The sequence below is a fragment of the Acomys russatus genome, chromosome 14 (genome assembly GCF_903995435.1).
Source record: "Acomys russatus chromosome 14, mAcoRus1.1, whole genome shotgun sequence".
In the NCBI taxonomy this organism is placed as follows: Eukaryota; Metazoa; Chordata; class Mammalia; order Rodentia; family Muridae; genus Acomys; species Acomys russatus.
Window position 1 is genome coordinate 28,708,752 of NC_067150.1, and position 15,964 is coordinate 28,724,715.

Below are 15,964 nucleotides of genomic sequence, written 5' to 3' on the forward strand. Positions count from 1 at the left end.
CAGGTAAAAGTAGCAGATTCAAGGTATGAAGAACATCATCTATCACTAAATGAACATTGTACATCTAAGTCACTGTACTTGTTATTTGTGTGGGGGCATATGTTTTCTGTTTTGTTTGCATGTGTGTACATGTATGAGTGTGTGCATACTCACATGAAGGTCAGTAGTCAATCTCAGGGGTTGTTCCTCAATCTATCCACCTTGTTCTTTCAGATAAAGCTTCTCACCAGGACCTGTGGTTCAGCTGAGCTGACTGGCTCAATAATCCATCTCTGCCTTCTTAGTGCTGGGATTTTAAATGATGCTTTTGGGGGGAGAGTTGAGACAGAGTTTCTCTGTGTAGCCTTGGCTGTTCTAGACTCACTTTGTAAACCAGACTGGCCTCAAACTCACAATGATCCACCTGCCTTTGCCTCCCAAGAGCTGGGATTAAAGGCACGCATGCACCACCATGTCTGATTTAAATGATGCTTTTTATGTGGTTGATGGGAATTGAACACAGGACTTTATGCTTGCATGGCAATCACTTTACCAACTGAGTTCTCACCCTATCCCCAAATAACCTTATTTTTGCAACTCAAATACCTAGAAATGTAAGCAAAATTTTAAGGATAGGTTCTTTTTATTTTGTTTTAGACTATACATGTTTTCTCATACATACCAGGCTAGCCTTGAACAGTTCAACTGTCTCAGCCTCCCAAGTGCTGGGATCAGACATGAACCATCATGCTTAAATGCCAATGTATTATTTTGTTAATGTCTGTGCATGAGTGTGACAGAACAGGCATGAGTGTGTTGCAGTGTGGTCTGGAGGTCAGAGGACAACCTCAAGTGTCGGCCTCACTTTCCACCGTGTTTTGATATAGTGTCACCCGTTTACAGCTGCAATGCCAGAGCTTTCAGTGATTCTGTCTGCCTCCTGTCTCGCTGTGGGTATGCCAGAATTACAGACACACGCTACTGTGTCTGACTTACATGGGCTCTGGGAATCTTAAGACTGATCCTCATGCTTACAAAACAAACACGTTGTCCACTGAGTCATCACCACAGGCAAGGGTGGTTCCCCACCGCCACCACCAGGACAGGCTTCTCTGTGTAATGCTGGAGGTCCTGGAATGCAGTCCGTAGACCAGGCTGCCCTGGATCTCATGAGATCCATGAGGGATCTCATGAGATCCATGAGGGATTAAAGTGCCCAGCCAGGTGTCCCCCTTTTTTTGGTTCCAAGGATAGATTCTTAAGAGAAGGACTCTTTCTGTCAAGAGACTCAGAGGTACTAGTATTTGGGGGCAAGAAACTAGTGTTTCTTATCTCAAAACAAATTGGATTAAATAAAAGCATTCCATAACTTCTTACCATCATGGTTATAAAGTCCTGGCTCCACTCACCATCAGCTCTTCATCCAGCCTCCTGTCCACTTACTGAGCCTCCTACTAGGAGGCTGCCTGCCCTCCCTCCTTCTCTAAGGGCCTCTGCTATACTTTGACCCTTATTAGTATCTTTTAACACTTTCCATTACTGGTCTCTCCCACAAGAATAACTCTTCTTTCAGGAGGAGGAGTTGTTCTATCATCTTCTTCCTAGGTGAGTTTCTATTACAGTGTTTTACACAACAGAATAAATGTTCAAATATTTTCTGACTCAATGAGTTAAAGTCTAGGAGATAAAATGCTAAGTTTAAATGTTCTAAATGTTAGAACCCAAGATGAATAGGTAAAGTTAGTGTTTTCTTTCATATCAACCAAATAACTGTGAGTAACACTACCAAGCACCACGCCCTTCTAGGTTAAGGTTTTTTTACTACATGAAGAGAAAATAATGCCTGTAATCTCAGTACTCAGGGAGGCAAGAGGCAGATGTATCTCTGTAAGTTTGAGGGCAGCCTGGTCTACAAAGTGATTCCAGGACAGCCAAGGCTACACAGAGAAACCCTGTCTCAGGAGAGGGGGGAAAAAAAGAAAGAAAAAAACAAAAAAAGAAAAGGTCACATAGGCCTTTTGTTGAGAGTCTATCAATGCATGTTATGAAACAGAGCTACATGCACTCAACTCAGCCCATTTCTAACTTGTAGTTGCCTCTGATTATACTCTGTACATGCCTATAGACTTTCAAACAATAATCCCATTAGTTACAATCTGTTGGATTTTCATGTTTAGATATATATGAAGAGTCAGGCATAGCATTAAGACTACTATTATTGCATCCAGCTTACCTCCCCCAAAACACTACATAGCATTTATATTTTGCTCAATACCACTCTCCTCTGAAGAAAGTATGTATCGCAAAAAACCTAGCTAACACAACTGATTAAGTAGCTTGCTACAAATCGCCTGGACTGTTATGCAGTAGTCAGGGGATACTGACTGCAGAGTCAACTTTGTTCAGACATATTGCGATGCCTCAGTACAGTAGACATAGTTAGTATACTGACTTCAAAGTCAATCATGTTTACCCTATGAGCATATACAGGGGGAGGTAATCCCCCTCAGGAACAGTCATAGGGGAGAGGAATAAGGGGAAAAGGGGAGGGAGGGAAGAATGGGAGGACACAAGGGATGGGATAACCATTGAGATGTAACAAGAATAAATTAATAAAAAAAAGAAAGAAAAAAAACCAAAGTCAATCATGTTATGACATAATGACATGTGATATTATCCCAACTGACGAATAAGGCATATGCTATTTTCCTTGGAAAGTCTAGCCTTTGGGGACAGAGGACTGTGAACAAATACTTGTAACAGTTCATGCAAGTTGAGTCCACACACGCTAACACTGAGGAGGCAGCACTTGTGCTCCTGGAACCCTCTATGGGAGATGAAATCCTAAGGACAAAGTCATTGTGACTGTGCTGCTGCTTGGCTTCCTTTACATCCTGAAGCGTCTCTGAATGCCATTCTCAGCTTTCCCTCCTCCCCTCCACCCCATAGGGAATGATCAATCACCCTCTCCTTAGTCTCCAAAGCTCTCCTCTGGCTCACCACATTTCCTCTCTCCCCAACACAGTGTTCATATGATCTAAAGTACCAACTAACTGTTAGAGATGCCTGGCTATGTTTATGCTGTGCTTTGGGCCCATGAGATAAAACTTTTAAGTTCAGGGAGACTAACCTAAACACATATGGTTCTTTGAGACAGACAGTATTTCAAAGTAGAGGTCAAAACAGTTTAACAATTACTGTGTGCCACAGACCCTTGAATGGCAGAGATAATATCTGCATGTTAAGACTATGGGCAATTACCAACCTAAGTATATATTGATTTTTTAAAAAACCATTTTAACAATCCTTTAAGAACAAAAGAATGATTATCCAAAGGTAACCTAATTATGTGACTAAATATGAAATCTTCAACTACCACGATAACCTCTGTAGGACTTTTTTCCCCTAATAATCAACAAAACAAAACAAAAAACAGCTGGACAGTGGTGGTGCACACCTTTAATCCCAGCCATAGGGAGGCAGAGGCAAGTAAATGGTTGTGAGTTGTAGGCCAGCCTGGTCTACAGAGTGAGTCCAGGACAGCCAGGGCTGTTATAGAGAAACTTTGTCTCAGAAATAAATAAATAAATAAATAAATAAGCTGAGCATCTAAAACATTGTTTAGACTAAAATAAAAAGAATCTGAAAGTGCCACAAAAACCAAGAGATTATCATCTCCACAGAGCCCACCAAGTTGTTTTTCGTTGGTTGGTTTTGATTTTTTTGAGACAGGGTTTCTCTGTGTAGCCTTGATGTCCTGGACTCACTCTTCTTGAACTCACAGTGATCTACCTGCCTCTGTCTCCCAAGTGCTGGGATTAAAGGCGTATACCACCAATCCAGCTGAGCCCACCCAGCTCTAAAAGTACTGCTTTGCTGAGCAGGCCACAGCAGTTTCAAAATGGCCTGTGAAAAAAAACCAAAAGGGAAGACATTATCAGGGAGAAGCAGGTTAGGGAAACCTACAAACACCCTGTATATTAAGGCGCTTAGGAGGCCATCGAAGATAAGGAAGGGACTCCCAGGCAGGGGACAACCAGAGGGCAGCTGGCACCTCTCCTGTTCCTTGAAGAACAGATCCCAAGCGCATGCCAGGAAAGAAAAGTTATATAGAAACAGTTACATTGAAAAAGCCAGAGGGCTGGAGAGATGGCTCACTTGGTAAGAGCACTTGCTGCTCTTGTAGAGGACCCAGGTTTGGTTCCCAGCACCCATGTGGTGCTTCATAACCATCCATAGCCCCAGTTCCAGGTCTGATGTCTTCTTTTGATTTCTCTTTCTTTCTTTTCTTATTTTTTGCTTTTTCGAGACAGGGTTTCTCTGTATATCCCTGGCTGTCCTGAACTCACTTTGTAGAGCAGGCTGGTCTCGAACTCACAGAGATCTGCTTGCCTCTGCCTCCAGAGTGCTGGGATTAAAGGCGTGTGCTGCCACGCCCAGCTTCCTTTTGATTTCTAAGGGCATCCAGTATGAACATGGTACATAAACACAAAGGCAAAAACATTCACACACTTTTTTTTTTTTTTTTGGTTTTTGAAGACAGGGTTTCTCTGTGTAGCCTTGGCTGTCCTGGACTCACTTTGTAGATCAGCCTAGCCTCGAACTCACAGTGATCCGCCTGCCTCTGCCTCCCAAGTGCTGGGATTAAAGGTGTGCACCACCACATCCCGCCCTACATAAGTCTTTTAAAAAAGATAGCAAAAAAAGAAAAGCCCTGTTACCCCAATGGAGGTAACTACTGCAGGGTCTGTTTACTGGCCAAAAAGTTTAGTGGGTGCTTGGCACACCTGATAGTTCATGTTCACATCAATTCACAAAGTCCCTTCCTTAGAGTGTCCCTGCTTTGTCCCAGCATGTCCTTACATCCCTTTAAGTATTTTCTTGCCAGTTCTTCCTTCTCCACGGACCTCGGCATCTTAGCAAATTAACCTTTAAAGCCATTCAGTGCCGGGTATGGTTGTGTACACTTTATCCTCAGCACCCAGGAAGTCCAGACAGGTCATCAAAAGGTGGAGGTTGTGGCTGGAAAGATGGCTCAGCAGTTAAGAACATTGCCTACTCTTCCAGGGGACACAAGGTCAACTCCTGGGGCCTATATGGCAGTTTACGACTGTCTATAACCCCAGTACCAGGGGGTCGGATACCTTCCTCTGCACTGCACGCATGTGGTGGACAGAGTCCATAGGTGCAGGCAAAACACTCAAATGATAAAAGTAATGTTCTTAACATTTGGAGGCCAGTTTGTTTTATGCAGCAAGATCCTGTCTTAAATGAACAAATACGATTTACACAGAGCATGAGGTGGTGGTACCTACCTATAATCCCAGCTATAGAGGTAGAAGCAAGAAGGTTCAAGGGCAGCCTGGGCAACTTAGCAAGAATCTTGTTTCTATAAGATGAAGGTGAAAAGGTCTCTGTGGCTCTGCAGTAGAGAACTTATCTAGCATGTGTAAGGCCTTGGGGTTTTGCACTCCATAACTACAGGAACAAAACCAAGAAGTGGCAAGACAGGGCAGCAGTACATTTCTACAGCTGGAGGGGGCTGTAGGGCACCAGGATGAGGGAGCTGGGGAGAAGGCAGCCTAGGACCAGATGTTCTCAGGCTCCATCGCATGGGGGAGAGATGCCTGTGGATTCCGTAACACTGTAACAAAGCACTAACAGTGACAATTAATACCAAGCTTTTCAGCAAGAGTTTAAAAGGCTGACCTACCAAAGAGCCTGAAGATAAAGAAATGAAGCAAACACTTCTGAAAACAGTTAAGGAAGTTTATGGGTAATCTTTGTTTCTCTTTACTATATACACATATCATTGTGCCCACTTCCATGACCCTTAATAAAACTTGTTGACTTTGGCCCTGATGTAATTAATACTCTCTTTCCAAGTACTCCATTAAAATGAGAGAATAATGTTGTAACTATAAAACCAAGACTGGAACGAAAGAGAGAAGACTGCAGAACCCGAGGACTTTGAATAAATGTTTGGAGCTGGGAAACATTTTTAAATGCAGACCTATAGATATAGAGGGATTATCATGGGGTCTTATTCACTGCACCACTCTCTCCACCCACTGCCAAGCCAGAAAACAAGCTCATTTTCTCCACCTCTCAATTCAAAGAGTTAGAGAAAATCAAAATGAAATCTGAAATAACTTGAGTCACAGACAGCCAGGATTGTTAGACTTCCAAAAAAATCATAAGATAAAAGAGTTCATTTGTTTCTCAAATTACTTACTAAGTGTCTACTAAGTGCAAGGCCTTTTTCCACGATGGTCAGTAGAACAGAACAGAACAGAACCACATGCCCTGGTGGAATCCGCAGTAATAGTGAGGGTGAAGCAGGTGAGAAATACTCCTGGAAACAGGGAAGGAAAAAGAAGATGGGCACCTCATGCAGGTATTCTGAAGCCAATCCGAAGGAGGGACGTGCCAATGTGTATCAGAGGCAACAAAATATAGGCTGTTTCCAGGGAAAGTCCTCCAATCACTTGTAGGAAATGGAGCTGAAGCAAAGAAAGATCTGAGAAAAATCTAAAAAACTGCAATGGACCCACTTGCAGCCTATCACATCCATATCACAAGAGTAGACACTGTAAGAAAGAATCAAACTCTGGCCGGGCAGTGGTGGCCCAGGCCTTTAATCCCAGCACTTGGGAGGGAGAAGCAGGCATATCACTGAGTGCAAAGGCCACCCTGGTCTATCAAGTGAGTCTAGGAGAGCCAAGTCTTGTCTTGAAAAACCCAACCCCCCCCCCCAAAAAAAATAAAGAACCAAACCCTGGCATGGTAGCATATACTGGAATTGCCAGCACTTAGGAGGTGGAAGTAGGAGGACGTAAAGCTCAATGATGGATTCAACTACTTAAGTGAGTTCAAGGCCAGCTGAGGCTAGAGGAAAAGGAAGAGGGGCGAGAGGGGTAAGAGGAGAAGAGAAAGAGAGGAGAGGGACCGAAGAAGAGAGTGGGATAGAAAGAGAAAGGGGGAGAGAGGAAAAGCAGAAGAGAGGGGAGAGAGATGGGAGAGGGAGGGAGTGGGGAGAAGGAGGAAGGAGAAGAAGGGAGGGAACAGCAACATGAATCAAAGAGGATGGGAGAAAAATCTGACAGATGCCTTAGAACTGAAGGCATGAATGGGATCCTGTAACATGGCAAGAACACAGAGGCAAGTGCCACTCCATTGTATGCTACCATGAAACTGCATAAGGCCAGGACAGAAAACATGCTCATAGCTTCCAAGTTGGGAGAAAAAGAAACAAGGTCATGTGACAAGAATATGATAGGCTGTCTCTAGAGCAATAACCAATTCCATAAGACAATACAGCAATGCCTCAACATTCTACGGGAGAATTACTTCATTCATTTTGGGATGCTGCTAGAGACAGGAATTCTCTGTGTAGCCTTGGCTACCCTGGACTCCCATTGTAGACCAGGCTGGCCTCGAACTCACAGACATCCGCCTAAGTCTGCCTCCCTGAGTGCTGGGATTACAGGGCTGCACCACTGTGCCTGGCTGCAAACCTTCCATCAAATAAGAAGGGCAGGCTGAACCAAGTCATCCAAATGCTTCTCAGGAAATTACTGGAGTGTGTGCTTCAATAAAACAAGGAAATAAGCCAGAAAAGGACATGGTTCCACACAGGAAGGAGGTGACAGAAAAGTGGGTCCAGGCCAGCAGCTGGGCAGCTGGGAGGATTAGACAGGGCTCTAGCAGAGGGGTGATTCAGTTCAGCTCACAGTGTTACTGGTACATAGGCATACTTGGGGGAGAAAGGCAACAGCAGACAGGTGAGCACTGAAGTGCTGCACAGCGTCTGCTGGCTGCTCCAGGCACTGCATGCCTCTAGAGGACATTTGTTGCTCAGGGGCAGCTGGGGCGTTTTGGGGTAAGGGCAACCTAAACCCTGAGGAGCACAGGGGGAGGGAATTGTATGGCTCAACAGTGAACACTATTTGGGGTAAAGGTGAAGTAGCAATATTTAAAATTGGCCATTATTCTTACTTTTTTTCTTTTCTTTAAGGAGCCTGCCCTTTGTCTGGCACACCCATAAACAAAATGTTAGCTTGGCAAACAGAAGGGAAGGAAACTGACTCCTGGACTCCAAGTTACCAAATCAGAACCTCTACAGAGAGATCTGGCTACTGACTCCTTGCCTGGAAGTCTTACTATGTAGCTCAGTCTGGCCATGAACTCAAGCCACCCTCCTATCTCAACCTCTCAAGTGCTAGGGTAACAGTCTCCCCCCCCCCCCCCCCCCCGCAAGTAACTCTTACCAAGTTTCAGAAATGTTGACAACGTATTGGGATTGGTCAACTGACTGTATCCATTTTTCTAAGTAGTTTAACTGTGCTACCACCTAGTGAGATATGTAACAATGGTACTAGGACAAAGGTGGCAGATGGGCCAGCCATTAACATTGAAAGCATACACAATGATCCACATTTTAATTGTTCTTACTCAAAATTCCTACAAATAGGAAAACGCTGCTCAAGATACACATTTAACTCTCTTAGGGTCTTAACATCTGGCTTTTATCTGACCATGTGGGCTTACACATCCTTAAGTTTCTCTGCTGACAGTCTAAAAACTCTACCTTTCTGGTGTGCGCTCACTCCCCAATAAAAATACCTTAATCTTTACACAAGGTATACATATATTACATTTGCAAATGGTGCAGATCCATGGTGGAGCATTTGCTTAGCACTTGCCAGGCCAAGAGGCGATAGATAATGGTTAGTCCTGAGTAGCAACTTAATTGGCTTAAGAAAAGCCCAAAAAATAGCCGAGCCCCACTGTAATCCTAGCCCTTAGGAGGGAGAAGCAGGAGGATCTCTGTGAGTTCGAGGCCAGTGTGCTCTACAAAGTGAGTCCACGAAAGCCAAGGCTACACAGAGAAACCTTGTCAAAAAAAAAAAAAAAAAAAAAAGCCCCCATTTGAGCATGTCTGTGAGAGGGTTTCCCGAGAACTGGATCCTAAGTGTACTGACCTCATCAGTGAGTCAATCCTTTGTTGGGTCACAGTGCCACAGAATTAACAGTAGGTGGAGAAAGGTAAGAAGTGGGACCTAAGAGGAGGTGGTCACTGGTGGCACGTCCTTGAGAGCTGGATCTTGCTCTGGCCTCTTCCTTCGTATTTCCTAGTCAACCTAACTGCTCCACCAGGCTCCTTCCACCATGATGGACTCACCTCTGGAGCTATGAGCTATAATAAACCTTTCTTCCTTTGAGCTACTGTTCTTGGGTATTTGGTCACCGTGTCACAGAAGTCTAATACAATTGAGACTAACAAAATAGCTAATGCACGCTAGGCACAACACATATTTATCTTGTTGCTTATCACAACTATCTTTTTTTTTTTCTTTTTCTTTTTTTCTGAGACAGGGTTTCTCTGTGTAGCCTTGGCTGTCTTGGAGCTCACTCTGTAGACCAGGCTGGCCTTGAACTCACAGCGATCAGCCTGCCTATAGCTCCCAAGTACTGGGATTAAATGTGTGCACCACCACGCCCAGATACAACAATCTTATTAGGAAGGTATTATTAATTCATTTTACAAATGAAGAATGAGGGTGTGGAGCTTAAATGCTCATCAATGACAAAGTCCCTACCCCAATTTGTTTTCTTTTTGTGTAGGAGTGTTTTGACAGAACATATGTATATGTATCACCTGAGTGCCTGGTGCTCGCAGATATCAGAAGAGGGTGCTGGGTTCCCTGAAACTGGGGCTAGGGATGATTGTGAACTACCATGTGGGTACTGGGAACTGAGCCCGGGTCCACGGCAAGAGCAAGCAGCGCTCTGAATCACTGAGCCGACTGTTGCAATCTATTTTCAAAGCTCCCTACTGTACTAAGTATCAGTTGTTTGCTTTCAATATCATATGGTTGTTTACACTGTCTTCTTCTTTTTTTCTCAAGACAGGGTTTCCCCATGTAGCCCTGGCTGTCCTCTCTCTTTTTGTAGACCAGGCTGGCCTCAAATTCAGTGATCTGCTGCCTCTGCCTCCCAACTGCTGGAATTAAAGGCATGTGCTCAGAGACAAAATTAGGCTAAATTGTGTATTTCATGACTCCTGGTTCAGTTACAAACTATCTGAGAAGTACTTATGCACTTGGTCCTATACTATATGCTGAGACTAGATGACACTCTTTATATACAGGCAGTGTGCTAGGCTTTACAAGAGTGCTTTAATCTCCATTAAGTTAAACCTCAGGTGGCCCAGAAGCAGCTAGCAGAGTTTCAAACACACAGAGTATGTGTATGTAGCTTAATGGACAGGTGCATGTTTAACTCGTGTAAAGACCAAGTGATATAAAATATGCATCTGGGCATGGTGGCTTACACCTGTACTCCTGACACTGAAGAGTCTAAGGCAGGTGGCTCTTGTGTCTGAGAACACCTTGTCTAAAATAAGACCAATGAAATCCAGCTGGGCATGGGGAAGCCTAGCACTCAGGAAGCTAAAGCAAGAGAACCGTCTCAGATTTGAGGATAGCCTGTTACATAGTGACTATAAGGCCCAGCCATGCTAACAGCAAGACCTTAACCTCAATACATAAATAAATTACCACAAAACCAAAAAAAGTCAAAGATTAAATTTTATGAAATTACACAGACTCAAGCCAGTTTGCCTGCCTCCAAATGGCTCTTGGCCACCTTGCACTCTATCATCTGCAAGACTTACAGGCCACCATCTTTTCTGGATCACCACTTTGTATTATTTTCCTAATGAAGAGCATATTAAAAATAGTTTCTCTAGTTAAAATTATATAAGCACAGGCTAACATGTATAAACCACTGACTGTGATTCATATCAACAGAACAAGTGTACAAGATATGCAGCTCCTACTTGGAACATCTCCTCTACTCAGCTGCTAAAAAGAGTAACAGTTTCCTGTTTGGTAACATTAACAAATCCTTTGTTTACAAATGGATAACAAAGTTTTAAATGACTTATCTATGGGATTTGAGTCAGAACCATCTGGGGGGAGGGACACACTGGGTATAGGATAAGATTTGTCCTCTGCTGGCTAATTGTTGAAGCTGGTAGATCCATAGGTGAGAATTTAGCACTTCCCCCATCCCAGCCCCAACACACTTTTCTTTTTTGAGAGGACCTCATGTAGCTTAGATTGGCCTTGCTTTCACAGTGTAGCTGAAGATGACCTTTGACCTCTTACATTCCCCTGCCTCTGATGATCTGAGATGAGAAAACTGGCAAGCCCTGTATCATACCCACTTTACTTCTATTTATTCATTAAAATTTTCATAGTTGAAAAAGAAAAACAGAGTATACAAAAAACTGAAGACAAGCCACGATATTAATACGTCTTGAAATAGATCTGTGAACGGCCCCTGCTCTGATTGCTGTACTTCTCATGCTACAACTATTATTTTTACAATAGAAAGCAGTAAAATTAAAGAAACGCCAATCCCTTGTACAGCATCTTTGATTTTAGGTAGTTTTCTCTTTTCCAAATAGGCAGACCAAGACTTCCCACAGTCTCACATGGTCAAACAAAACAGCGAAACCACTTTTCATCTCTTTATCTGTTACCTGCTATGCATATACTTTTAGAACGCCACTGCACTAGAACAAGAAGGACTAGTTAGTAGAACCCTGGCAAGAATAAACAATAGGAGCATAACCATAGCAAACCAGAGACCAAGCTGAGAAATATCCACGGCACAGGCCCTCTTCACAGTCTGTCAGTTTTCAGTAAGGGCTTTGAATGTGGAAAGTGGTTAGACTACCTAAGGGTAGGGATGCATTTCCTCAGCCTTTGGTGCTACTGGGTTGGTGACTGGACAGACAGAACTCCTAGTTTAGTAGCCTCATGTGGCCCACCTCCAGCATCCTCTAGTGACACAGCTACTGCCTTCCTGCCTCAGGAAATGACAAAGTCCAGGAAGACTAATTTAAACTACACCTTCTGGATCACTCGTAAGGTAGATAAAGGTATGATGCAAAAGAGCAAAGGAATTTTCTTGGAAGTGCTGGTCTGAGACTGGGTGTGGCAGCAGACCTGTAATCCCAGCATTCAGAAGAACAAGAACAAGAGTTCAAGGCTAGTCTAGGTGATAAAGTGAGTTCTAGCATCAACTTCAAAAAATACAAAGGTATGGTGGTTTGAAAACAACTGCCACTATCCACATCTACAACCTACCTTATAAAGTTATAGGATTCTTTTTTTTTTTTTTTTTTTAAAGGGTCTCACTATGTTGGCCTAGAGTTCACTGTGCAAACCCATCAGGCTGGCTTCAAACTCACAGAGATGAACCTGCTTCTGCCTTCTGAGTGCTGGGATTAAAGGTGTGTGCCACCACACCTGACCTAGGAATTCTTTTCTTCTTCTTCTCCTTCTTCTTTTTTAACTATTTATTGGAGGGGATCATATGTGCCATTTGGAGCACATGGAGGTCAGAAGGCAACTTTGTGGTAGGTTTTTTTTCTTTCACCTTTATGGAGGCTTTTGAAAGAAACACTTTTACACATGCTGAGCCACCTCTCCAACCCCCATCCAGGAAACTTAAACACCATCCGAATATCATTCATTAGGTAAACTCCAAAACCAAACATCAGCACAGTACAGTGAAATGGGGGGAGGGGAGACTAGGGAGGAACAAAATCTAGAATCTTTGTGCTGATGCTAAATACATTCAAGGTAAGTCTGAAATAAATTTCATTTGTTAAGTTCAAAAGAGAAGTTCTGAAGTGACATTTGAAAACCTTCAAAGAACAGATAGAGTCGCTTAAAAAGAAAAAAAAATCAACTGTTAAATGATGAAAAAGCAAAACCCATATTACCTGTCAAGTTCATAGCAACTAGTCCCTATATCACCTGGCTCCAAGACCAAACTTTCCAGAAACCACCAGTGAGTTCTTGCTAATCACTTCTCTTAATCTCCCTAAAATTACAGACCAATGCCAAAGTACTTCCTGCTCTTCAGGCAAATGGAATCCCTGGTTAATCTGAAACTGGTAAATCTCTGTTTTGGGGAGCACAATTTTGTATTCTGCAACTAACCAATCTTCCACATATGGTGCTTAAGGTTCATTATTAATCAGTCCTTGTCTATACTTATGAAATACTAAGGCAGCTTCTGTGCTTTTCCATAGGATAGCAAATATATATCTTTAAAACTTTTAAAAAGTTATTACATTGTGTGTGTGCACCTCCCCCACATGTGCTCAAGTGCACACAAACACAGAGGTGAAAGGACAACCTGTGAGAAGTTGTCAGGCTGTCAGGCTTGGTGGCAAGTGCCTTTACAAGCTGAGCCAGCCATCACCTTCTTTATGTAGCTATATAAATAAGCCATGTTTGAATATATCTGTACTCTGTAAAAATGATGACTCTGTAACAGAACAGCCTTCTATTTCCTTCCTTGAGCTGAAAAACATCTTTTGAATAAGAGGTGTCCCTAACCAAGAAAGACAACATGAAACTGGTGAGGGAGTAGAAAAGATAATGCCTGGAACAGCTTTGGATGAATGAGGAAGAGGGCAACCCAGATTTGAAGAACAGCAGGGTGTACATTTATAAACTGTTTTGTTTTGAGACAGTCTCTCCATGTTATGTAGCCCTGGCTGTACTGGAACTTGCTATGTAGACCAGGCCAGTCTCATTCAGAGATCCTCCTGCCTCTGCTCCTTAGGGCTGGGACTAAAGGTATGCACACCACACCCAGCTATAACTCTATTTTAAACTGTGAAATGCCAAGATTCATGGGAGAAGCATTAAGGAAAGTATAACGTTCGAAACCACACGTAGAGATAAACAACAAAACTGAAATCTTTAAATTCTTCCTAGAAAATTTCAGCAAGAAAAATGATAAAAGTCTTCCTCAACACAGTAACTGGTATCCTTATTTTCAGGCATTAGAGAGTGTGCTTTGAGCTAACCTAAAACCAAGAACACAACTTTGTGTCACTGTCAATGACATCTGAGTTGTTTCTTTGTTTCCTGCCACAGAAGATCAATTCTGTAAAAACAAGCGTTATTTCTTGAGCAGTGCAGGTATATACAGGTTTTTACAGACTTTTCCCCAAGCCATAGAGGTCCTATAGCTAGCATAGGCGTGTCATTACTGTAACGGCGTGACTTTAAGTCCTGATGCCCACGTCTTAGGAAAAGGGGCCTTCATATGACCAACAAGCGATGCTCAACACTTTAGTGATGTTAGAACCTGGAACTGGAGCTTATCAGAAAGGTAATCATTCTTTTAGAGTGGAACTTCTCAACTCTTTTTTTAGGTGTTCTTCTTGTGAATGTATTGGCTAGAGGGGGCAGAGACATAGACGAGACACTGCTTCCCACGCAGCTCGATATCCAGATCTTATTACAGAAAGACAGACGAGTCCGCCATTATCTGCCTTCATTCCTCATGTCAAAAACCAACAGAAATATAACACGGCTGACCGTGCTCATAAGCAGGCTGGGAATGGGGTACAGTCTTTAATCCTAGCACTAGGGCAACAGAGGCAGACAAAGCTCTGTGAATTCGTGGCTAGCATGGTCTACAATGTTATATACCTTTAAAACACACAGGCAGGCAAGCAGACAAAATACCCAACCCAACTCAGAAGAAGCACTGCAGCCACATAAATATTTGTGAGCTTACTGTATTAACAGGTTTGGGGATTAAAAAAAAAAAAGTCCTCAGGTAATTCACATCAACAGTAACTGCCAATCATGTATCTTGACTGCATAGTTAGTAATTCATATTCCGAGGACAGTACTGAGTAGGGGGTAAAAGACCTTGGGCCGTGGCCTCACTAAAGATCACCTACATTACAGCAGCCTACCTGGTTTCCCAGATACAAACCCATTTCCTTTCGCCCTGTCCTGCTTTGCATGATCAGATTCCTATCTACAATTCCACTTGCAAGAAATTTCTCAAGAAGCCTCACAGACTCCCAACTATCTATTGCCCCAAGTTTAAATTCTTCAGCTTCTAGTCTTCTAAGGCTATTGACCTGCTCGACTGCTTCACACATAAAGTGGGTTACTGGGCTAATCCTTTTTGGAGGAAGAAGGACCCAAGTCTATCTCAACTAATTATTCTCCAACTGAAAGGCAGCCCCCCACCCCCCCTATCATCAGGGAAGAGTCACTAGCTCTCATGATAGGCGGGTAGCATCAGCTTCCCCAGAAAATGGCATGCGCATCCCCAAGGTGTTTTCGAAATTACCATTCCAAACAGCTGTTCATATTCCCAGCTGTTCTTTGGTGATAGGAGAGTCGTCGTTTGCAGTTGGGGAGTCTCTTGCAGGAAAGGGAGAGAGGGTTCTTTCAAGATATGTATTGAAAAACTAAAGGGGGCAAAAGGGAAAGGGGTCTGTGCTCCGTACTTTCTGCCCTTTTCTTTGGGAAAGGTAGAGAAGATAGAAGAGACTCCAAGAAACGAATTCTCGAGGAAGGACAGAATAAACCCATCGTGCTCTCGAGGTAGTCCATATGGGGTGGGAGTCCTGGATGAAGGAAAAGAACCGTCATCCCCGGGAGAAGGACTGGTTACAAACAAGGCGAAACAAAGGGCTTGGCAGTCGCAAAGTGAGAGGTTGGAATACGAGAGATCCGGGAATCTCCGGAGGGCGAGCAGCAAGAAAATGAGAAGGAACACCATACGTCCCTCCCTGGACCCGCCGAGGATGTGGTTGCTATGAGGGAAGAGGCAGGTGCCGGTGAAGGTTAAGGAGCCAGCTTCGCTTCTAAAGGGCGCGGGGGCGGGGAAGTGTTTTTGAGTGGGGTCGTATCCCCACGTGCGAAACGCTTCCCAGGGCAGTGTTCTCCAAGAACGGAGATCCGGGCCACGCGAAAACCGTTGAGGCACCGGCATTTCCCAGCCCTACCCTGGCGTCCCTACACACTCACCGCGTCTGCTCCAAACGCCACCGCTCCAGCTGCAGCTACCGGCCGGCGCAGCCGCAATGAGCGCGCACCGCCCACGTGACCCGCAGGCGGGTCTACCCATGTGACCAGCAGAG

General features: G+C 43.7%; 1 protein-coding gene across 2 annotated transcripts in view; it reads right to left on the reverse strand.

The window, feature by feature from the left end:
- Fam118b (family with sequence similarity 118 member B) overlaps positions 1 to 15,929 on the reverse strand; it is a 46,657-nt gene extending 30,728 nt beyond the window's left edge. For both annotated transcript variants that reach the window (XM_051156154.1, XM_051156153.1), the window contains exon 1: positions 15,852 to 15,929. The gene's annotated coding sequence lies outside the window, so the exon portion shown is untranslated. The remainder of the gene's footprint in view (positions 1 to 15,851) is intronic.
- Positions 15,930 to 15,964: the final 35 nt, after the last annotated feature.